General features: G+C 37.4%; 1 long non-coding RNA gene and 1 other non-coding gene across 2 annotated transcripts in view; both read left to right on the forward strand.

Annotated features, from left to right (window-relative positions):
• Window positions 1–14,219, forward strand: part of LOC147579993 (uncharacterized) — a 59,107-nt gene extending 44,888 nt beyond the window's left edge. Inside the window, exon 2 of the long non-coding RNA XR_015252406.1 lies at window positions 13,621–14,219. This is a non-coding gene — a long non-coding RNA (uncharacterized LOC147579993). The remainder of the gene's footprint in view (window positions 1–13,620) is intronic.
• On the forward strand, window positions 7,648–7,732 carry TRNAR-UCG (transfer RNA arginine (anticodon UCG)). The gene has a single exon. It is a non-coding gene; the product is annotated as a tRNA-Arg (tRNA).
• Window positions 14,220–25,775: the final 11,556 nt, after the last annotated feature.

Here is a 25,775-nt window from a genome sequence, read left to right on the forward strand (position 1 = left end):
TATTAAATCATCAATTCCCTATCCTTTATCCCCTTTCTGTTCCTTTGATCTTCTATTACCTGTTTTAAATGGACATAGACCAGGACCCCATGTCAGACTACTGTTTTTAATCCCAGCAAGGATTCTCATCTGGTCTTTACTAGGAGATTAGATTGGATTCCCATTAATCTTCCAGTTTAAGGACCTTCTCTACAAACAAAATTTGCTTTAGATGCAGAACATCCTCTGTTTATTACTCAGTGATCCATTCAAATCTTAACTCAGGAACAAAGGCTACATCTCAAGTAGGATTAAGTTAGTCTCTGGTGGATGACTTCAGATGACTTCAATAGTGGCCAGTCCAGTTTTGGGTCTTACAAATAGAACTTGAGATGCCTAACCCATTGTTAGCTATTAGCAATGGCGTCTTAGTGTGAATTTATTTTATTGCTTTTTTTCCTAACATCTAGCTGAGATCAACTGCCCTACAGAGTACGGTTTTATGGGGCGCCTGGATAGCTCAGTGCGTTGAGCGTCCGACTTGGCTCAGGTCATGGTCTCCCGGTTTGTGAGTTCCAGCCCCACCTGGGGCTCTGTGCTGACAGCTCAGAGCCTGGAGCCTGCTTCGGATTCTGCGTCTCCCTCTCTCTCTCTGCCTCTCCCATGCTCATGCTCTCTCTCTCTGTCTCTCAATAATAAATAAACGTTAAAAAATAAGTAAGTAAGTAAGTAAGTAAGTATGGTTCTTCTAGACCAGAAGTAAAGGATAAAAGGTGCATTCAGGAGCCTGTGGCATTCGCTTCCTGGAAGGAACCACCACGGGGTGGGGCCTAATTAGCAGTCCTTACAAAACCAAAGAGCACCCCTGGTTCTGGGAGGTAAGGAAAAAAAAAGTAATAATTAATGCTTACAGGAAACTGCATTCAGGCATTAAGGGAAGATAGAGGAGACAAGAGGTAAATTTCATCAACTCTAAAATGTGTGCGGCCTGTGCAGTTTGTTTGTTTGATTTTAATAACAATGACAATGACAGAGAAGAGAGGAATAAGTGGCCACTTTCACCCTTCTAGCTCTAACCCTACTGTACTCTGGAATTTTATAAGTATCCCTGCAATGCATATTTTGGCAACATATCTTCACAGAGTAGATGTGCAATCACTTAAGGCATTAATACAATCACTTTCAGTTGATTCAATGTGATTCATGCAAAGTGAAAGGCAATTTTTCATTACAGAAATAATCCTTCATATAGAATATCCTCATAAGGGTGCTTCAGACTTAAAGTTCACCTTTCACCCTACCAGAGCACAGCAAAAGCTGAAACAATGTCCATATAACCTCTCAGCTGGAATCACTTATACAAATATCTACCACTGGCATTCTGATGCTGACACTATTATTTCATTTTAATCCGACAATAAAAATCCTGCTGGATGGTTTATGATATGTAATCAAATCAATGTCACCAGAAGGATGAGGAACAATTTGTAATACTGATTCTAGGAAAGACATGCCCTTTCTCTGGGTTATAGAGGGCTCTAAAGGAAGTAGAGTTGACACTAAAAATACAAAGAAGCACTATCAATAACTAACACAATCCTTTCCTTGTAGACTACACTAAAAACAAAAATATTACACAACTTGATTATCTACTTGGGTCTCACAACTACCTTGAAAGGTAATCTTATAACTACACAGGGCTGACACGAATGTCACACAACTAGTGGAGAGGATGCTACTGCTGCCACTACTTGTCCTATATTTTAGTTCATTGTTTTTTCACCATATCTAGTTTCACCAGAATCCCTCAACCCTTTTGTTTGCTGACCTTGGAATATACAAACACCCTAGATCACAAGTTCTTAAAACTTCATATATCACTGATCAATAACAAATAAAAGAAAATAAAATGAGAAAGACTAACACATGGTTTCCTCTGTTCTTCTAACTAGCACCTCCCACCAACACAAAAGAAAGGATAAATCTTAATTCTCAATAGGCAGGACGGATGGCAACACAAAAGACATTCCTATATGTTAAGTAAATTTAGCTTTATGGAAAACTCACCACCTTATTTCCTCATTTTGCCACATACGAGTGAAAACTACATGACCAAATGTACTGGATATCCGTTTCTTAATTTTTTTTAAGTTTATTTATTTATTTTGAGAGAAAGAGAGAGTGCAAGCAGGGGAGGGACACAGAGAGAGAGAGAGAGAGAGAGAGAGAGAGAGAGAGAGAATCCCAAGCAGATTCCGCACTGTCAGCGTGGAACAGAATTCGGGGCTCAAATGCACAAACCGTGAGATCATGACCTGAGCCAAAATCAGGAGTCAAATGCTCAACCTACTGACTCACCCAGGTGCCCCCGGATATCCTTTTCGATAGAACATCAGGTCATATTTGTCAAGGCCTCCACCACAGCTTAAAGGAGTTCATTCATTTTAATTCAGTAACCATTTACTATCTATTATGTGCAAGGCACTGATCCAAATCCTAATATAAGGATCATAACTGTCCAATCCCTGCCTCCAAATAGCTTATGATCTAATAAAGACAACAAACCACTAATATAAGACTAAGAAAAGCACCATAAAAGAGGAACAAATCAACCAATGAAGGTTGAAAAAAAAGAGAGTAACATTTACTTAAGGGAATCTGGAAAGGCTTCATAGAGAAACTGGAAAATGAAATGGGACCTTAAAGATTAGGTGGCACTCTCAGGAGACAAAGGGAAAGAGGGAAGGAAAGAGGAAGTGGATGTGTATATAAGTGTGTGTGCACGTGCACACATTAAAAGAGGTGAAAGAATGGGAAAAGAACATTCCAGAAAATAACAGGAGCAGGGAACATGGTATAAATTTCACACCATATCTCAGGAATAGGCAATGTGTAATTGTTAAAGGTTTCAAGAGGAAAATATAGAATAATAATGCTTTCAGGAAAACCAGCTCTAAGTTTTTTATTTAGGATAGTTATTGGAGTATGTATTATTTCAAGTTTACTGATATTCAAATTCCAACCATTGGATTATCACTCAAGAGGCTAAAAAAATAGATTCCATAGAATAAAGAACTTATTATAAAACTTTCCTTATATTTTGGTGGTCCAAAAGATATGTCCCTGGCATTGGCTTCCAGAATGAGGTAAAACCATACCACCCCAGCACTACCACAAGACATACGAAAGTAAACAGCAAGTGATCTCAAAGAGAAAACAGATTTGTGAGGACAAGCCACTATAAAGCTGAGGAAGGACAAAGAATGAGGCATTCTATACAGGTATTGAAAAGTCAATTCAATTACAAGAAGGCATTAACTAAGGTGACCAGAAGCAATAGAACCCTGGGCAAGAGTTGGTACTAAGCAGGAAAGTAAACAGGCATCTCACATCTTTCCTTACTCTTCAAAAGCAGCCATTAGACACAGAATAAATAGCTATAAAGCGCCAGCTGCTCCACAGACCCAGGCCTCAAGCATGAGACAAACTATCCTCCACAGGGTAGTATTCAAAGAACTACCACTGAATAGTGGTATCAACACAATTCCTGAAGTCAGCACCAATTTCCAATGCAAGATCCACACACTTCAGTTGAACTGGAGTAAATTGGTTCTTAAAAAGGTGAGGTAGTCAGAGGTTGGCATAATTCTCATCCCAGACTGCACATAAGAAGAAGTGGTTTGGGTCCAAGTACTGATAAGGTACAATCCTGGTCTTTTTTTTTTTTTTTTTTTTTTTAAGTTTATTTATTTTGAGAGAGAACACATGCATGCAAGCAGGCGGAGGGGCAGAAAAAGAGGGAGAGAGAAACCTGTGAGAGAATGACCTGAGCCAAAATCAAGAGTTGTATGCTGAACCGAGTCCCCCAGCACCCTCCAGTTTTATTTTTAATATCCTCTTATTATTCTGTAATCAGCTTAATCTGTAAATTGATCACATTTAGGATTTTTATTATTTTTATTCCACTTAAAGACATTTCTATTATTTACTTTTTTTTTCTTTCCAACGGACATTGCTATTTTATACCACTGTCCTTAAATATCCTTCTAGTACTTTATCCACAAGTGAAGACATACAAAAACACTTGTTTCAATTTATATTTGATAGAAATATCACTTTTACTCATGTTTGATGGAGTGTGTAGTGTTCTTTGGAACTATCTTAATTTGTGGGCTCTTATTTTCCATTCATTCACTTAGCTGTTTTATGTAGATAGCACATATGCAGAGAAGGTTTAAGATTATATCTCTTTCTAGAGATTCTATCTTGCATGCTGTGATGGTTGACGCTATGTGTCAACTTGGCAGGGCCATGGTGCTCAGAGGTTTGGTCAAACGTTATTCTGGATGTTTCTGTGAGGGTGTTCTTTTAGATAAGATTAACATTTAAACTAATGGGTTTTGAGTAAAGCAGATTGCCCTACATAATGTGAATGAGCCCCTTTTAATCAGATGAGGGCCTTAGAGAACAAAGACTGACCCTCCCTGAGCAAGAAAGAATTCTTCCAGGAAACTGTCTTGGAATTCAAACTATAATTCTTCCCTTAGCCTCCAGCCTGTTGGCCTACACCAGGAGATTTTAGATTCAGTAAGCCTCCATAAACATGAGAGCCAATTCCTTAAGGTACATCAATCAATCAATCTCTCTAGATATGTGGATGCACACATATATTCTGGGTATACATACATGCACACATCCTTTTGGTCCTGCTTCTCTGGAAAACCTTCACTAATACAGATACCTGTGAGCTGTAGATATACATAGAGATATAGACATGATGTAGATATAAATATAAACATATATTAGGTTTAACAAACATATTAGGTTAAAACAACATACATTTATTCCATTTCTGTGGGCGAGGGACTGGCATATCATCTAGGTCCTCTGGGTAGAGTCTCATCAACTGGGATCAGGGCATTGGCAGGTGCTGTGGTGTCTAATAAATGACTCAACCAGGGAATGATCCCATTTTTTTGAAGAGTTCAGTTTCTTGCAGTTGTAGGATTGGGGGCTCCAGTCATGCTGTCTGTTGGCCAGAGACCACCCTCAGTTCCCTCCTACATGGATGTTTCAACATAGGCAACCCACAACGTGGCAACTTTCTTCCTCATAGTCAACAAAGGAGTGAGTGACTCCAGCAAGACCAGAGTTACATCTTATGTAATATAATCACATATATTCCATCACATCTGTGTATGCTATTGATAAGAAGTAATTCACAGGTCCCATCACATTAAAGGAGAGGGGCATCACAAGGATATGAACACCAGGAGTTGGGAATCGTGTCAGTGAACTTACATCCTATTATATTTTCTCTGTAGTCTAAACGCTTACAAATAAGGGCTGCCACATTTTTTTAGTCCAGTGTTCTTTCTCTTATTTTCATGAATATGATGAAACAGCATGTGCTTACATATAAAAAAAATTATTACATTCACTTACTTTTGGATGTCAAGTTATGCAATAATTGCATTTCTAAAAATGGCATCATTATAAAAGTGCACTTCTGAAATTCATTCAGGCCACACCAGTTGCAGAGTAGCCAAACGTGGTCTCTTAATGGCCATTGGTTAGTTGCTGTGCTGCAAGCCCTTGTTAACTTTTTGTTAACTTTCATTGAAGTACCCAGAAACACACTGCAGCATTATCATAGACATATGTATATTTTTCATTGCTTTAATACCATACTTTTAAAAATCCCCTTTATTAAAAAGAAACATACATGAAATCAAAATTGAGTATTTTTACTCAATTTTAAAAATTTATTTAAAAAATATCAGCTATGTGGTAGCTAAATATGTTCACATATTAAGATGTTTCTAATATACTGTTTATACTTTTACACAAGGTCATAACCTTCCTTTTCAAGTTATTTGCTTTAAAAATATTAAAACTTGTTGCTAATTTGATTTTTCTTCCATGAACATTGTCCTCCGATTTTAAAACATTTGTTTGGCACTGCATATGCAGTTTCTTAGGAACACATACACATTTCACAAAGTAAAGGACAGTACTATAAAAATAACTTGAATTCTACTGAACTGAACTTTGTCCCTGACCCTGGTATAAGACCTAGATCTTATACTGATTTTATTTCATATTTTGTTTCCGATTTTGTCTTTTTTAAAAATGTTTATTAAATGTTTTACTGCCTATAACAAAAGACATTTTAAGAGATTTAACAATATCATTTCAAAACAGAAAGTCAAATCAATGCTGTGTTTACTGTTGTAAAGATAATCAAGGTTAGAAAAATGAACAAACATCCATTACAACAGTATTCAGTTTTCCTGAATACTCTCTGCATAGAGTAGGTTAAAACTAATGTGATTTGACCTTGACTTTCAGATTAACACTATTTTTTTAAGTATATTTATTTATTTTGACAGAGATAGACACAGCGTGAGTAGGGGAGGGGCAGAGAGTTAGAATCCCAAGCAGGCTCCTCACTGTCAGCACAGACCCTGACGCAAGGCTCGAACCCACAAAGCTGTGAGATCATGACCTGAGCCAAAACCAAGAGTCAGACACCCAACTGACTAAGCACCCAGGCACCCCTCAGAATAACACTATTAATGTCATACAGTATATGCTGACAATTAGAAAATATATCTCAGACTCCTATTATAAAAACTAACTTCCTAACAAAGGTAACAAAAGAGGGGCAGATAACCTCTGGATTTTGAGAGGAGTTGCCTGTTGCTTCTACTTCTGTATCACAATGTTCACTCACCCAGTGTCACCATCTCTCTCGTAGCCTCATAGATGGTGACTGCACAATTCTAGTACCCAAAGTACCACAGGTCTGGGAGAGAAGCAATTTGAACATTCTATTTCCACACTACACAGGTTCCAACCATTATTCTTCCACCTTTATGCAAAACATATTCTGCCTTTAAGAGTTACCTGAGGGGTGCAGAGTAGAGATTGGGCGGTTTGAGTGCTATCATTCACCCCACTCCACAAGGAATCAAATCCTAAAGCTATGTTCACATGGAACAATACTGGAATTGGAAGCAGAATACCATTTCAGTAACAGTTGAGTAAACAGTCTGTCCCCAGTGTGGCATCAGAGAACAAGCCAAGAGAGGCTTTCTGCATCTACACCCTTGAATCAGTGTTTCACATACAAGTCATAGAAAAGTGCTTCATTTCCAGGGACAAGAAACACAATAGAAGACTTCATACATGCATATGGACAACTAATGCACAATAACATCATCTACTGGTGGAGGAAGAAAACTGAACAACAAATCTTCCAAATTCAGACGAAATTATTGTTTCATGTGGGAATAAGAGAATAGGACTGATCATTTCAGGGAAGAATGATGGGCAGGACTGTCATCAGAGCTAAGCTCCTTTCACCAAATGGCCCCTAAGCCATCTTCCTCTCCACACACAGATGATACCCATCAAGTTTACTTGTTCATTCATGCTGTGCCCTGCTCAAGGACCCTTGAATCATGTACCCTTCCCTCATTACTAGTATGATAAAGAGCTAACTCTATGGCATGACGCTGTAGCATACTGATGCTGTGTCAGAGTCATGGCTTATCACTTCAGGACTACGTGATCTTGAGGAAGTTACATGATCTCTAAATCTCCACCTGTAAAGTGGAGATATACTCAGCATCCTAACAATAATTAAATTAGCAACTATAGGGCGCCTGGGTGGCTCAGTCGGTTGAGCGTCTGACTTCGGTTCAGGTCATGATCTCACAGTTCGTGGGTTCAAGCCCCACTTTGGGCTCTGTGCTGACAGCTCAGGGCCTGGAGCCTGCTTCAGATTCTGTGCCTCCCTCTCTCTCTGCTCCTCCCCTGCTCACACTCTCTCTCTCAAAAATAAATAACGATTTTAAAAAATTTAAAAAAAGATAGCAACTATATGTCAAGTCCTTAGCATATACAAAGCAGTCTCTAAAAGGAGTTACAGTTGATGAATGGATAAAGAAATTGTGGTTTATATACACAATGGAGTACTATATGGCAATGAGAAAGAATGAAATATGGCCCTTTGTAGCAACATGGATGGAACTGGAGAGTGTGATGCTAAGTGAAATAAGCCATACAGAGAAAGACAGATACCATATGGTTTCACTCTTACATGGATCCTGAGAAACTTAACAGAAACCCATGGGGGAGGGGAAGGAAAAAAAAAAAGAGGTTAGAGTGGGAGACAGCCAAAGCATAAGAGATTCTTACAAACTGAGAACAAACTGAGGATTGATGGGAGGTGGGAGGGAGGGGAGGGTGGGTGCTGGGTATTGAGGAGGGCACCTTTTGGGATGAGCACTGGGTGTTGTATGGAAACCAATTTGACAATAAACTTCATATATTGAAAAAAAATAAAGAAAATAAAAGGAGTTACAGTAAAAGGCTCAGTCTGCCTCTGACCAGCCATGTTCCTGTACATACCTATATTCCCTACCAGCTGCTTCCATTAAGTCTTCTTTATCTGCTGCTTTCTACTGACCTCTTCCTCAGGCACTTCTCTGACTCAAAACTCTTCATAGGTGTGGGATGAAGAAAACTTCAAGACACTTTTTCCCCTCTCTGACTCAGTAGTCAGTACTTTCCCACTCCTAGCCTTCCTTTTCTCCTTCCTCCCAGTCCCTGTGTTTATCAAACCCTGTGTCAGCAAGAGCACCCCCACATCTATGCCACTCACCTAATTCTCAACTAGTGCCAGGAACAGAGGGGACCCAGACTAAAGATAGCTAAGGTGTGAGGTTTTGAAGTAGCCAACAAAGACAGGTTAAAATTAATTAGATCACCTGAATTCTTCATGCACGTAGCAGACAAGCATCAGATTCTGACCATGTATTTGTCTCTAGCCTATCTCAGTGCTGTGTAGCCCACAACACATCACATACACACACATACACACACACCCCACAGGCTCCCTGAGGGCAAAAACCCTGTCTTACTCATTCTGAAGCTTTACCACCTAGTTTAAACTTTAGCACATATTTGGTACTTAGTCTATTTTTATAGAACTAAATTGAATTTTATAATGTATCAAGTATCTTGTCTCTACATCTGCTCTCAATGAAATGTGTATTTTTAAAGTTAATGAGATGTGTATGTAAGTCACAGAAGACTGTATAAATGTAAATGAGTGCTGTCTTTTATTGATTTTTATTTTTTAAGTTTATTCTGAGAGAGTGCAAGTGGGGGAGGGGCAGAGGGAGGGCGGGGACAGAGGATCCAAAGTGGGCTCTGTGCTGACAGCAGAGAGCCCAATGTGGGGCTCAAACCCACAAACTGTGAGATCATGACCTGACCCAAATTTGGATGCTTAACCGACTGAGCCACCCAGGTGTCCCGAGTGTTGTCTTTTAGAGACAGTATGAGGGATATATGTATGGTGTAATAAACACTTGACAAACTATGAGCTCTTCTAATGGACCATTTATAATTATTCAAATTGCCTGAGACTCACAACAGCGAAATATCCAATAACTGTGGGTAGCAGTTTGGAATGCCAGGAGATAATGGTACTGAGGCGGTAACAGGGCGTGTAATTAGATGAATAGCATTAGCACCAGAAGACAAAGTTTTTTGCTTAAAGATAAACAAACAAACAAACATACAAAACTGCTGAGTTACAAGCAGCAGGTGGCAATAAAACAATGCTAATATTAATACTATATTACTAATACTAATGCTAATGCTAATACTGTATGTAGAACAATCATAAGGAATCTCAAAGGCAGAGTGGAACAGGGTCTCCACTCACAAGAGCTATATAAACCCATGTACAGAAAGGCACCAGGATGTGAAGACAGAATTCCATGACACAATGAAAACACAGAAAAAGTCTTTTACAATATAATCAAAACCTATGTGAGAGTAGGTGATGAACAGGAGTCCAGAAGCAGAAAAAACAGATCAAAAAAAATGGTTCAGAAAAAGGTTACAACAGCTGGATGAGGCAGAATCAATCAGACTAATGATAAGGTCACCAATGACCTCCATGTTGTAGAATATAATGGTTACTCTTTGGTCCTCCGCTTACACGACCCATTAGCATTTCACTCACTCCTCCTCTCTCAGCTTCTAGCATATCATCCTGTCTTTTGTTTTGTCTTGTTTCCTACCTCAATATCCTCACCCTCAATTTTCTTTGCTTGTTCCTCATCTTTCTACTTTATCCACTTCACTCCCTTGGGCATCTCACTCTTGTCTCATGGCTTTAGAAACCATCTGCATGCATAAGACTCTTATAATTTTTACCACCAGCACAGATCTTTCTCTTGAATTCCAGTGGAATTAATCCAACTACATTTCCACAACTTCATTTAAATGTCTAATAAAATTCACAAACATAACATTCATCAAATTGAACTTCAGATCTTTCCCTGCTCACACACACTCTACCTTTTCCTTCTCAGTAGTAATGCCACTCTTTAGTTGTTCAGCCACAAACCTTGGGTCATCTTTGACCCTTCTTTCATACACTCTAAACTTAATCTTCTAATAAAACCTATTGTTTTAACATTCAATAAATATCAATTATCCTACCACTGCTCACAACATCCATTGTTTATCACCATCTCTAACGCACAATCCCTCACCTAGACTGACAATAGCCTTCCAACCATCTCCCTTCAGCCTGGTCTCAAGACAGCAGCCAGAGTGATGCTGTTAATCACAGGTCACATCTCTCTACTCAAAACCCTCCAATGGCTTCCCAAGTTTCTCAAAGAAAAATTCAAAGTCCTAGCAGCCTTCTTCTGGGCTCACAACATCTGGCCCCCATTATCTCTTTATCTCATCGCTTACTCTTCTACCCTTGCTCACTCCACATAGATTCCTTATTGTTCCCACCTCAGGGCCTTTGTACATGCCCAATTCCTCCCCCTGGAATGCTCTTCTCCCAAACATCCCATGGCTTATTCCCTCACCTCCCTCAGGTTTTTACTAAAATGCCATAATTTCAGTGATGCCTTCTCTAGCCAAACTATTCAAAATTACAACCTCTATCTCAATGTACTTTCTAGTTCTCTTCTCTGCCCTATTCTTCTCCAAGTACTTATCAGTATCTAATCTAGCATTTATTTTACTTATTGATCTTGGTTATTTATATACACTGTACTTTCCCATTCATCTGTTTTGTTGACTGTTGTATCCCCAGACCTTAGAGTACTGCATGGCATATGTAAGTGCTGAATAAAACCTGTGGATGAAAGGACTCATAATAAACCACATTTAGTGAATGCTTACTTTTATCATGGATTAGGCTAGTCATAATGCAATATATTATTTTTACTAACTCCCCACAGCCTCCATGAGAGATAAGCTATGATTGTATGTCTTTAGCAGATGTCAAACAGGCTTAGGGATTCTAAGTAATGTGTCCAAGATCACATAGCTAGTCATTGGTACTGAATTACCACATTCTTTTGATACATAGTTCATAAAACCAAGTTACCACCAGATTCTTTTGGATGAATTATCTCCATGTCTCTGAACTGTGTGATGTCAATTGTACCCTCTTTAGCAATTTACACATTTTGATTATGTATACATGTATGAACACATGCCATAACAAAATTCTCAGTGGAGAATAAAGGTTAGAATCATACTTATAATCATATTCCCAGCAATGTAACTCCCACAGGGAAATACAATAAATAGTTTCATAGTCTCGCCATGGTGCTTCCTTTTCTTATTTCTAATTCATACCTATTCAGTTTATAGTTATTCTTCCCATTTTTATAACTCACTAGGCTATGAAAATCATTTTGATATTTTAAAATTGGGGAATGGTGGAATTATTTGGTCAAGCTTTATGCTGCTTTGATATGCTTTCCTAATCTTGAAATAAATTTGAATGTATCTCATTGAGTGACATTTCAAAACAATTAATTTATGTCTTCTTAGAATGGATGAAGACAAACTATCCATTGTCAAAAAAATACTATATTTGTTTTTGAAACTTTATATTTCATATATGTTCTATACTCTTAGCTAATCTTATCAACTTGAACACCTGAACTGTCAGGTCAGTTGAGGAAAACCAACACAGATTTTTATGGATATTCTTTTTTTTTTTTCTTATGTTTCTTCAAAATGTAGTGTGATCAAATGTATCTCAAAGCCAGTCTGATAATTTGGTAACTATGTAATCATTAATATTTAGAAAAAAAAATTTCACTTTCCACTAGGAAGTATCAAATTTAGGGGCGCCTGGGTGGCGCAGTCGGTTAAGCATCCGACTTCAGCCAGGTCACGATCTCGCGGTCCCTGAGTTCGAGCCCCGCGTCGGGCTCTGGGCTGATGGCTCAGAGCCTGGAGCCTGTTTCCGATTCTGTGTCTCCCTCTCTCTCTGCCCCTCCCCCGTTCATGCTCTGTCTCTCTCTGTCCCAAAAATAAATAAACGTTGAAAAAAAAAATTAAAAAAACAAAAGTATCAAATTTAGTACATATTTGACATTGTCCTTAATCTCTCGTTAGGGAGAAACAGTTGGCAATGTGGTAAAATATGCATTACCTGTAATCAACTTAAAATTTATTTTTGTGCTATCTTCCAAATTCTTAAACTCTAAATGGGCTTTATCATTAAGCTCAAATTGAGGAAGAGGTACAAAATGCAAATATATATAACCAGGCTTGGTTTTAGGACTTGATAATATATTCCTAAACAGAACTGAAAACATTCATTTAAAATTGCTCCTGAAGAGAGAAGTTTAGGGAAGAAAATATATGAATAAATTTATAAAGATCTGAAAAAGTTGATAATGTAATGTGTTGCTTGAAAAATAAATTGGTTTATAATCCATATTTAATGGTTCCATTAAAGGTTTTTTAAAAAGAGTAACATTTCTCTCCCTCATTTAATTCACAATTTTATTCATTACAAACTTTCAAATCTACATGCTGCTAGGTTCAAATGCAAATGTTTCATCACTATTGTCAGCTTAAAAAGAAAGGATTTTACAAATTCAAAATGCAATTATTTGGCTGCTCCTGGGAACTTAAGCTTTATTCTTTTGGTCTCAAACATCTCAAAAATAGATCATACACACATAGAAAAAGATCAAGCCAAAGTTATTTTGAACCAAGTAATGAATAAAACCTTAAGCGAAACCAGGAATGTTTCTAAAGGAATTTATTCTCTTCTTCACATTATACTCTCTTAATCTGTTTATAACATTGAAAAGGCATATAAAAATAATTCATTGGAGTCAAAGTATAATATTTCTGAATTATAAAATGAAGTAGCTATAATATAATAATAGTCCCCAAGAGTTGGGCCTATAATACCTATCAAAATATTCTTTTGCTTATTATTAAAGATGACATAAAAAGTTAACAATTTTAAACTAATGTAAAAAAAAAACCATAGTATTTCTAAAACTTTTAAGTAAACAGTATTAAATTTCAAAACTATTAATACCTCAAATGTATACCTTATAGAGAAAAATCACTTCAAACTTAGCAATTCCTTAAATTTTAAAATGCTTAAAGAAACAATTACATAAAAATTAAGAAATCTAAAATATTGAAAAAAAATTAGAAATTACCTGGAACTGATTTCCAGTGTGTACTTTTACTGTTGACCTCAAGTGAAATTCAAGAAAATGGTATCATGGGGTAATCTCCCTCACACTATCTCTCTCTCTCTCTCTCTAGCGGGTTGTGACCATCTTGACCAAATGAAGCGAGAAGGTTTCACCTCATTTCACTTCTGTTTGCTTCTAACGAACAGAATACGGCAAAAAGGATGGGATGTCACTTCCAAGATAAGATTATGAAAGACTATGACTTCCTTTTTTGTCTGTCCCTCCCTCCTTTTCTCCCTCTTTCTTTGATAAAACAAGCTGTCATGTTAAAAGCTACCCTATGGAGAAGCCCATATGGCAAACAATGGAGGCCGGTCTTTGGCCAACAAGGTAGAAATTGAGGCCCTTGGTCCAACAACCTGGAAGAAAGTGAATTCTGCAACAAGTGAGTGTGCAAAAGCAGACCCCCCACCCCCCCACAACTGAACCTTGAGATGATTCTAGCTCCAACTGACACCTTGATTTCAACCTTGTTGAGAGACTTGAGCAGGAGGACCCAGTTAAACTGTACCTGATTCCTCACCCGATGACACTGTGAGATAATAAATGTGTGTTATTTTAAGGGGCTAAATGTGGGGGCAATTAGTTACACAGCAATAGACAACTAAATATACTCTTTCTTCTAAAAACATATACTCAATTAAAGGAATAAAGTTTAATATAAGGTAAGATATGTAAGAAGAGTTTTTTTTTTTTTTTGATATTATGGTGGCACCAAGAATGATGATTTATGACAAGAAATACTTATGAGGAAGATTAGAAAAAAGAGGAGGGGCGCCTGGGTGGCGCAGTCAGTTAGGCGTCCGACTTCAGCCAGGTCACGATCTCGCAGTCCGTGAGTTCGAGCCCCGCGTCAGGCTCTGGGCGGATGGCTCAGAGCTTGGAGCCTGTTTCCGATTCTGTGTCTCCCTCTCTCTGCCCCTCCCCCGTTCATGCTCTGTCTCTCTCTGTCCCAAAAAATAAATAAATGTTGAAAAAAAATTAAAAAAAAAAAAAAAAGAAAAAGGAGAAGGAAACGGGAAGAAGATATTTTTAGAAAGAAAAAACACAGATGATGATCATGGGCCCTGAATGTGACCCTAAGGAATCTGTACTTTATTCCGTAAGTGAAGAACCATTAAATGTTTTTGACCATAGGAATTATGAGATCCACATTTCTGGGAGAAAATTCTGGTGCCATTATATTCAAAATGGATTAGAAATGAAAAAGAAAATAACCAAATCATTTAAAGTTAATGTTAAAGTCATTTAAAGCCATTGTTAAAGTCAGGATGAGAAGGAAGGAGAGTCTGAGCCCTGTAGAAGTGTCAGTAGGAACAGAAATGGGGAAATGGGTGTGAGGTGCTTGGGAGCAAAACCATAGGGTTTGGTTAACAAAAGACTATGAGGAAATGGAAATAAAGAGGAAAGGTGAAAATGGCACTAAGATGTTCAGCCTGACTGACTTGAGAGAAATGGCAACATGAAACAGAGCAGAAATGAAGGAAGAATTTAAAGGAGCAAAGTAAATTCTTCTGAGTGGACTCGTTTGAGTAACAGCAGGATAATAATAAGGCAACAGTTTTGAATATGATTATGACACTAAGGAACAAAGTCAGAACTGCAGGTAAAGATTTGGGAATAACTAACTTAGGGATGCTGGTTAAGCCATGAAAAGAAATGAGATAGCCCAATGAGTGCTTAAAAACCTCTTATTACTCTGCACTACCTGCAGGATAACATGGAAAATGATTAGTTAACCACTTACCTAGCTTCAGCTGTTGCACATTCCAACATACATTCTATATTCCAAACACACAAAATGACTTAAGGGTCTCCCAAGACACTATGCATTTTCACACCCCATGCTAAGTCTTTGCACATTCCCCCTTCCTGAAATGCTCCCTTCCTCAAGACTCATTTAGATTTTATGGAACTTCAAATGTCACCTCTTTTGTGTTTCCAAATCACGTAGCCTTTATCACATTATATTATTACAAACTGTCTTACCTTTCTGTCCTAACACATGAACCCTGGGGCAAAGATCATGTCTTCTTAACTGTTTATAACTAATGGTGCCTTGAATATTTAACATAATGTTTAAACGACAATGTAATTACTAGGGGAAAAAAAGGAAGATGGAGAGACTACGAAGAAAAAATGGGAATCATCCACTTTTAAGAAGCAGAACAAAGAAGGAATGAGGGAGACTAAGGAAACAAAATGGTTATTTGCATTTTAAAAGGGCAATGATGTTTCCTAATATTGAATTGAGAGTTCTCTTTAGTTACCAACTTCATATCAGTTAAACATGTCAAGTTCAATTTTAAAAAAAAAGAGGGCACCTGGGTGGCTCAGTCTATTGGGCAACCAACTTTGGCTCAGGTCATGATCTCGCAGTTTGTGAGTTCAAGCCCCGTGTGGGGCTCTGTGCTGACAGCTCAGAGCCTGGAGCCTGCTTCTGATTCTGTGCCTCCCTCTCTCTTTCCCCTCCCCCACTCATGCTCTGTCTCTGTCTCAGAAATAAACATTAAAAAAAATTTTAAAAATACAATGAAATTCGTCTTTTGTGAAGTTTGGAAGATTTTGCTTTTTAAAAAAAATCAGAGAATATTGTCAAATCTACCAGGAATTGGCACTGTCCCTCAAAACACATGCTGCTTTACTTGACAGAGCTTCTGCCTAATAATATAACTCCATTCTTTCCTTAACACTTCCCATACTAAAGAGCCATGAAATCTAAGACCATTGTCTCACATAACTCTTCAAGATTCTTCAATTTTATTTCATAGTACGAGTTTATGTAGATTCTCAGGGCAACCCAAATAATTGTCTTCACATATTGTCAATAATATGTCCTCTTAGTCAAACAAAACCTTTCTAACGCCAATCTTGCTCACATCCAAGACCTTTCCCTAAATACAGCTGCTTTCTTGCTCTCCAGTAATTCCATAAAACCAGACAGGTGAAATAGTATTCTGCACACAGACCACTGCCTGTACCACAGCCATTACTTACCACAATTGGCAGTACAGAAAACAGGGCTGTTCTGGACACCTCAGCCGGCACAGGCGGGATTTTTCTTGCTTGCGTTCATTTCCTTGTTGCCAGTATTTTATCTGTAAGGAAATATACAATAACTTGGCTGTTACTCTAAACTCTTTCTTTCCTAAAGTCCCTATGTACGAAAAGATGTTAATGCATGTTGTTTGAATCGTTTATGTACCACAGTAGAATTTTGTGTACGTCTTACTTAGACAAATTTAGTGTAATGTTTTTGTTTTTGTTTTCTTGTTTTTTTGTGTGTTGTTTGTTTTTTTTTATTTTTATTTTTTGTTGTTGTTGTTTTTTACCCAATATAGAAGACTCTCTACTCTTTGTTCTGAGATGTTTTGGTTTTTTTTCAAAATCATGATATTAATCACCTTATAATGCAGTCCCAAGAAAACTAGCCCTATATGCTTGCCCCAAAAAATGACTGACAGCACAAGATTCTTTATATTATTTATAGAATAAATTTTCCTTAAAACAAGTTGCAACAGAAAAAACAATACCATGGTTATAAATAATACCTGACACTCAGTAGGTGTCAAGGGAATAAAATAACTGAGCCTCAGGGAGGCTAAATGACATGCCCAAAGCTATACAATTAACACAAGGCAGAAATAAGACTCAAATCCAGGATCTGACTTCAAGTACCAGGATCTTAACTACTATTCTATAATATGCAAGATCTGAACCTTTACAGCACCTTAAAATTTATAACAAAATTTTAACATGTTATGGTCCTCAAAACACCATCAATGGGATGTCAGCACAGACACTGCTAATTAGTGATGAAGTCAGATTTGCTGATTTCAAGTATCTTTTTAATGAATTTTCTCCATGAACTCTATCAACATGTTTTGAAAGAGATCACAGAAATTGAAAAACACCTCCAAATTAGAATATAATTCTTAACCAGGGTACTCACAAGAATAAATGAGTCACTTGACACTCTGTTTCTGATTCAGTGAAGGATCTATATTTTGGCAGGATTCATTTCTAAGAGCTCTACAAGTTGATACAAATGTCCCAAATGAGGTAACAAATTGTCACAAAGATATTTCCTCAGATTCAAGATCTGTTGTTGGCTGTAGCCAGGGGCCAGTCTTTCCCCCAAATCCTCCATTTTAATACCTTGTCCCTCCTCCTCTTCCTTCAAAGTCTCATTCCCTAAGTCTCTAGAAAGGAAAAAGGAAACCTCCTCATCCATCTCACATGTATGGAACACTGTGTCAGGCAAAGAATAAAAAGTTGATGATGCTTGGTCATGATCTCACAGTTTGTGGGCTCAAGCCCCACATGGGGCTCTGTGCTGACAGGATGGAACCTGTTTGGGATTATCTCTCCCTCTCTCTCTGCCCATCCCTGCTAGTGTTCTCTCTCTCAAAATAAATAAACAAACATTAAAATATTTTTAAGTTCATGATGCTTATTCTCAAGGCCGTCAAATTTTAGAGGGTGAAAATAGTCCCTAAAGTATCACTATGCACCTTCTTGAATTTCACACATAATAGGTGTTCAGTAAAAGCTAGTTAATGAAAACTGTGACCAGATATCTTTCCTAGGCCAAGGATGCTTTCTAGTTCTTACCTAATGTTTAAAATAGCTGTGTGAAAATTGTATTTAAAAAAAATCGGGGCGCCTGGGTGGCGCAGTCGGTTAAGCGTCCGACTTCAGCCAGGTCACGATCTCGCGGTCGGTGAGTTCGAGCCCCGCGTCAGGCTCTGGGCTGATGGCTCGGAGCCTGGAGCCTGTTTCCGATTCTGTGTCTCCCTCTCTCTCTGCCCCTCCCCCGTTCATGCTCTGTCTCTCTCTGTCCCAAAAATAAATAAAAAAACTTTGGAAAAAAAAATTTAAAAAAATAAAAAAAATCAACGGGTGCCTAGGTGGCTCAGTCAGTTATACATCTGACTTGTGATTTTGGCTCAAGTCATGATCTCATGGTTTTGTGAGTTCGAGCCCCACTCTGGGCTCTGTGCTGACCTCAGGGAGCCTCCTTGGGATTCTCCCTCTCTCTCTGCCTCTCCCCTCACTTGCATTCTGTCTCTCTCAAATAAATAAACTTAAAAAAAAAAAGTGTTCTTTATCCACCAAAATCATTTATAAATATAAATTTAAAAAAATCAATTAGTCAGATTCTGGACTACAGTTTTAAAGAATGAACCTTGAAACAAAACAAAACATCAATGACTGATTCAAAGACAATGCATATTGCATAATTCTCTGGCAGTGTTGGAAGGGTGGAAATCGGTAGGAGATTTGGCTGAGATCTGTGTTTTAGACAACGGGACTGCAGGATGGCCTGAATATTTTTGGCTGCACTTTTTTTTTTTTTTTTTTTTTTTTTTTTGCTGGTGACTAGACAACGATCATCTCAGGTCCTTTGAACCACACTCTTCAAACCACAACAGGAGATGTGAGAAATCTCCAAGGGCTCTGTGTCTGCAGCCACCACCATAAGTTTGTAGATGCTTCTATTGAGAGTTTTATTAACTTCCTTGAGAAGCTGCCTATAGTTAACAAGACAGCTGGGCCATTTCCACCCATTTCACAGTGAAATAGATTTCTAAGAAGGGATTGGGTTTAGGAGTTAACAGACCTCTGTCTTTGCTGCAGTTCTGTAGTCTTATTGTCTGCTCAAGGAACACAGATGACTTCAAAATGAAAAAGCTCACCTCACCCAGGAGGAAGGAGCAGAAATAGAATTGAAATTTTTAATAATTGTTTTCTCCTCCTTTTCCTTCAAAGACATCTAACTGCTAATCAGAGCTTCTGATAGGCATGAGATACCATTACACAATTATCAACTGAGTGGATATAATTCCATTACAAAGGAGATATTTGACAGATTCATTAGCTCATGTCACCTCATCATGAGAAGCTATTCAATTTTTGTTAGAATTTTTGAATGTTTGAAATATCTCAGAGATTCCCAAACTGCAAGGGGCCCAGGAATGCCAAGCTGCCTCCACTAATGGGGTTAGAACAAATCCTTCTACATTCAAAATTGTTGTTTAAGTTTTTTGAATACAGAAGTGACTTGTGTGAAGATTCAAAGCAACAACCAAGGCAAATATAATCCAGATATCAGCTGAGGTCATCCTCTGCTTTATGATTTCCTCTAATTCCTATCTCATGTCCAGGGAGAAGAAATCTCCTTAGAGAGAATTTTCCCCAAATCTGGAAGCTTGTCTTTTGTTATCTCTAATTCTGATTTCTTCTCTTACTAAATTCTCACTTATGTTTGACCCAACATATTTCTTCTCCTTTCTCTGTTCAGCAACCATCACAGATATACAACCTTTTCCTTTGTTTTATCAAACACCATTCAGTCAAGAAATTTGTGTATAGAGCAGACACTACTAAAGGTGTGTGTGATAGAGCAAGATGTGGAGGATTACGCTCCCGATATTCAACACCAAAAACAAGGACAGTCCTTTAATCATCCCTCTCCTAGGAATTTCTCAGTCTTGATATTTCTCTACTGTCCCCTACCTGCTATTGTGTTTCTGACCCTCTCTTTTTCTCTCCTGGGTCACTCCCACCTTCAAGTAACCGTTTATTTCTTATGCTGAGCAGTCCAGCCATCAGTCTCCTTCAAACCATACCCTGGAGGGCTCTTGCTTTCCAACATAAAGAGGTCTCTCAAGGTGTCTTGTTAAAAAATGTCCAGGTACTTTAGGAGAGAAATTACGCCACTCCCACAGGGGCAGAGCAGTGACCTTCCGTTGTGTTTTTAAAATAGCTGTTTTTCACTCCAGCTCTGTTTTGTTACCCAAACAAAATGGAGGTATTAACAAAAAGTTAACTCAAAATTTTAATATTATTCCTTGATAACCATGCTATTGCAAAATCTGTCTCAGAAAGTATAATGTAGGCAATTAAATAATTCAGTCGCTTATAATATTACAAACCACAAGAAATGTGACCTGCCGATTCATGTAACATCTTTAAATTTCTACACTTTTTAACCTTAAAACAAATGATACATTTGTCATGCCCTTAATCAAAAACCGATATTCATAATATTCAGGTTAAATGTGAGATTTAGGCCTTAGGTTACTAACTAAAGAAAACCAATGCATCTCATCATTTAATTGTACTTAATGAAAACACATGACACAATGGATACAAATTTAATAGCTATGTTGAGCTTAATTCCATTAGCTGGTGATACAGTTAAACATCATGGGCTTGTATATGTGTATGTGTACACAAACACTCATCAGTGTGCACATGTACATGCACATATACATTGTGCTCATTTGCTTATATGTTGTAACAATTTAGATTGTTAGCCAAAAGTAGTTTTTACTATTTTTATTTTAGTAAAATAAAAGTAAAAAACACTTGCTTTGAAGGTTTGCTTATCATACCTGTTTTGTAGTAAAGATGCCATTAAAAGATAATTGGACAATTCAATACGGTGCCACGTCTAACTTTAAACAGAAGAGCATTCAAATACTATCTGTTGAAGAAAACTGAAATTTGGCAAATAAAATCAACATTGTTGCAGAACTGCATTATTTGTTCAAACCATGGAAATTGTAATTTTCTTGGACCAGCATGTATTTTAATCGATATTTATGAAGTCATCCAAATGTGCCTCTTAATTGAACCAAATTTTGCATTCATAACAGCCTCTCACAAAGGCCTTGGCCAGTAATAATACAAGACTACATGTCTCATAATTTAAAGGCATTAACTTAAAATGACTATAGTTTGCAACATGCAAAGTATACCAACTGGACCAGCATAACCTAGAGAGTCATATCAAGATAATTATTTAGATATTCAGAGATTTGAAGTACAGAATCTGTGAGATTTAAAGCCATTGAAAAACTACAGGTATAATTCCTATCACTTTATAAGTCATCTTTTTTACATACCAGGAAACCCAACAGACACATATTTACCGAGTCTAGTGACTTAAACAGCAATAATTGCAATGCCAGTTAGGATAAATTTTAGGAAGAAGGTGAATTTGACTGTAACATATTAGCACTAGATTAAAACACCTCACAAAATATTTTTTCATAAGGTCCTTTGCCAAATGTTTGGAACAGCTGACTACTATACAAGATTGCATTATTACAAAGGAAACATTGTAGAATTTATATACCTAATACGTCCAGAGCCCATCCATTTCTCACTATTTCACTGATACCACCCTGAAATTATTATCATCTTTTATCTGTATGTAATCTTTTCCTAGGTCTCCTATTTCTTTTCATGCATCACAGAGAAGAAGTAACCATGGAAGACTCCAAAAAAGCAAACAAATTTATTCTCAACAGAGCAGCCAAATAATCCTTTGAAAGGCAAGTCAGATCAGGTCACTCCTTTGATTAAAACCTGCAAATGATTCTTCTCTTACTGCTAATAAGAGTCAGACAAGGCCCTATGTAATCTACCTTCTCTTCCCTGCTTATTCCATTTATATCTACAATCTTCTCCCAGATCCCGACACAAGTTGGACACGCACCTATCTTGAGCATTTGCTGTATCTTTTCTTCAGCCTGGAATACTCCATCCTCATGTATCCACTTGGCTAACTCCTTCTCCTCTTTGTACTTGATCAACCTCACGTTCTCAGTGAGATCCCCACACTATTTAATATAGCAAACTGCCCAGCTGCAAACCTCTCTGCCCACTATACCTCTGATCTTACTTATTCCATTTTAGTTTTTTCATAGCACTTATCACCCTGTATAAAAATATGTATTGTGCTAATTTTTCGTTCTGTCTCTTGAATGTTAGCTTCTCAAGGACAAGTGTCTTTGCCTCTTTAATTCACCACTGTATCCTATCTCTCATACAGGGTGGGCACTCTATAAACATTTGTTGAATGTCAAGTGAATGTAAATGTGATAGGAATGTAACACAAAGAAGCTTCCAGTCACCAACAGAGACAGTATAAAAGCTTCATGGAAATAACTTGGTTTATGCCACTAAGTATTCAAACCTAAGAAACCGATATTATTAGAAGGCCCCTCCATAACCAGCACCAGATATCCTGAAGTATTCTTACAAGAACTGGGAATAATTTATCTTAATATGCAATTCCTGTTGGTCTTAGAATTTTACAGTTTATCATGAGAACACAGACCCTCAAATTCCTTGGATACTAGCACTTCTTAAATAATTTCTCTGTCATTTCATTATCTTTTCATCTCCTTACTTCTTTTCAGTTAGTTTACTTCACTCTCCTTTTCCTGCACCATAAATGTTAGTGTTGCCTAGAATTTCCATCCTTGGTTATATACCCCTTTTCATTTTATATTCTCTTTTCCATGTCTATACAGACCCAGTCTCCAATTAACTGGAAGTCAAAGGTCCTAGCTCTAATCTTTCCCCCTATTTCTCTCTATAGCCTAACTGCCCCTTACAGACTTCCACTTGGATATGCTACAAGCATAATGAATGTAAAATATCAAAGAATGATCTTACTATCACTGTAACCTAAAGAGTTTTCTACCTAAATACCATGATTAATAGCTGCATTATCAACCTAATTGCCTAAACCAGGAACCTAGGATTCCTCTTAGCTATTCCTTTTCTCACCTGCTTTCACCTCCTATTACATCCTTTCAAAGCTCATAAATTTTGTCAATTCTATCACATAATTATGTTTCAGATTAATTCTCTTATTCCATTTCCCAAGCCACTCATAGTTTTATTTCATTGGTATGAGAATTATTGCAACAACTTTTTTTTTTGGGAGAGAGAAACCAAGAGAGCGTGAGTGGGGGAGGGGCAGAGAGAAAGAGAAGGAGAGACAGAGGATCCGAAGCAGGTTCCACATGAACAGCAGTGAGCCTGACTTGGGGCTTGAACTCACAAACCATGAGATCATGACCTGAGCCGAAGTCAGACACTCAACCAGCATCCAGGTGCCCCTGCAACAACTTTCTAATTGAGCTCCAGGTCTGTCCTCTTCTCCATGGCAATCCCTCCTCTCCAATTTGTTCATCTGATAAACTCTGAAATTAAACTTTCAAGTCCTGGTAAAACCTTCCTTGCCTCCTTTAGTGTTCTTTTATGCTCCAAATAATACTTACCAAATTGCATATTTAATTCTTTGGGAATGTCTGAGTCTGGGTATACGGTTGCTGGCTTCAGGCAGTGGTATCACTCAGCCTGCATGAAGTATGTCACCATAGCAGTGACTGAGGCGGAGCAAGTGGCCAAGGGTGACACACACATGAGATCATAAAAATCTGAGAATGTGAAAAAGACATGTCTGATACACAGTTCAAACAGTCTTTCTAAATTACAGGACAACATCTCAAGGTTTGCTTAAACATTTGTTTCCTTCCAGACATCCTTGCCTGTATTTATCCCGTGCTGGTTTTTACAGTATCTTTTTTTCCATAGAATAAAGCCAAGGTATCTGCCTACCTTGTAAAGCATAGTCCATTAACTGCACCTAATTTTCCCAAGTAAACAACCCAGAAGCTTGTACTATAAAAGGCCCAGAAAACAGATGAACCAGGTGTTATCATACATTTCTTGGATTGTAAACACATGATAAAGGAAATTTTCAACTTTTAATATTTGTGGGCCCTGCCCCTGGGCTCCCAGGGAAGCTATACTTTTACCAAGGTCAAAATGACTTTACCAAACTTCAAAGCACAGGCTCTATTTCAGCCCTGAGCACACATTGTACATCTGTTTTGTTAGCAAATAACCTAAAAGAAACATTTCAAAGTAAAGATAAGAATAAAAAATCTCCCTAAATTCTGTTTCCACACTTCTGAAGCCTGCAACTTGGCACATACTGAACGCATCAGATAAAGCTTGTAATTTTCTGAAATGTCCTTCATCATCAGGATTTGTAACTCTTTAAAATTTTTTTTTTCAACGTTTATTTATTTTTGAACGGGGGAGGGGCAGAGAGAGAGGGAGACACAGAATCGGAAACAGGCTCCAGGCTCTGAGCCATCAGCCCAGAGCCCGACGCGGGGCTCGAACTCACGGACCGCGAGATGGTGACCTGGCTGAAGTCGGACGCTTAACCGACTGCGCCACCCAGGCGCCCCAGGATTTGTAACTCTTGATGTAACAACAAAAAAAAATGTAACCTTGTATTAGACATTCTTTTCTGGAGCACTCTCTTCTTTGTGAAGATGATGTATCCCAGACAGGTGTCCTCAGTTGGGCTCAAATAAAACTTTTTTTTTTTTTTTTTTTTTGAGAAACTCTAAAAGGTTTGTTCATTTTGTGTTGACACAGGCTTCTGTAAGTATATAGAACCATTTGATACAACTCTCCCAGAATTACCTCACATTAGTGTTTTAGCAAAATTCCTCACAAATACAGGCCAGATTCATAAAGTACAAAAGTTTATTAAAAGACTATCATAGCTAGAATGAAACATACCAAAATGTTAGCAAGAACATTTTTAATCTTCTCTATTTTGTATTTTCCAAAATTTTTGCATTAAGTGTATATTTTTCTTATTATCTTAGGGAAAAAAATTTTAACTATAAGATGTGATTATGGGAGAGCATGGTTTGTGAATTCTAAAAAGTTCCAAGGTTCAAAATGGTGTCTCTTTAGTTCGGTGCTATTGGTTTCTGGTTCTTGAAGCTGTTGAAGTTATAACTAACAATAATTTAGAACATAGCTAGCTCTTACTACTTCCAGCAACAGAAAAGACTAGTCTCTAGAAATCCTGTTCAACCCTTTCCATTATATGGTTGTCCATTTTGGCAACTTTGACTCCTCCCGGTCCTAGGGTAAACTATCCTTGGAATTGAAACAAAAGGAAGAACGTTTTAAGTAAATTTGAGTTGTAAATAATGTAAATAATCTATCTTTATCTCATATTGCTAATTAAAAATAAAGTTAAATTTAAAATATTGTCCTAAATTTGTAACCTATTGTACTAAATTTAGACTATTGGTTATACTGGTAGAGAACTCATGAATAATTTTTAGTTTATATCCCTAAAAATGAATCTGTCCTACAATGACAAAAAGAGGTTCAATAAAAAACCTTGTGATTCTGTAAAACAATTATAATTTTTCTTTATAAGACAATATTAGCATACATTTGTTCCTTTCAAATACTTTTTTTTTTTTTTTTTACCATAGAATGCACTAAAGATATATGGAAGTTACTGAAAGGACTTTCAGTTTAGTGTATCTCAAAAAATTGTGCTTAAAAGCAAAACAGCCATAATCTATAGCAAAAAAA

Source organism: Puma concolor, chromosome B3 (assembly GCF_028749965.1).
Source record: "Puma concolor isolate L17-30 chromosome B3, mPumCon1.1.hap2, whole genome shotgun sequence".
NCBI classification, from domain to species: Eukaryota; Metazoa; Chordata; class Mammalia; order Carnivora; family Felidae; genus Puma; species Puma concolor.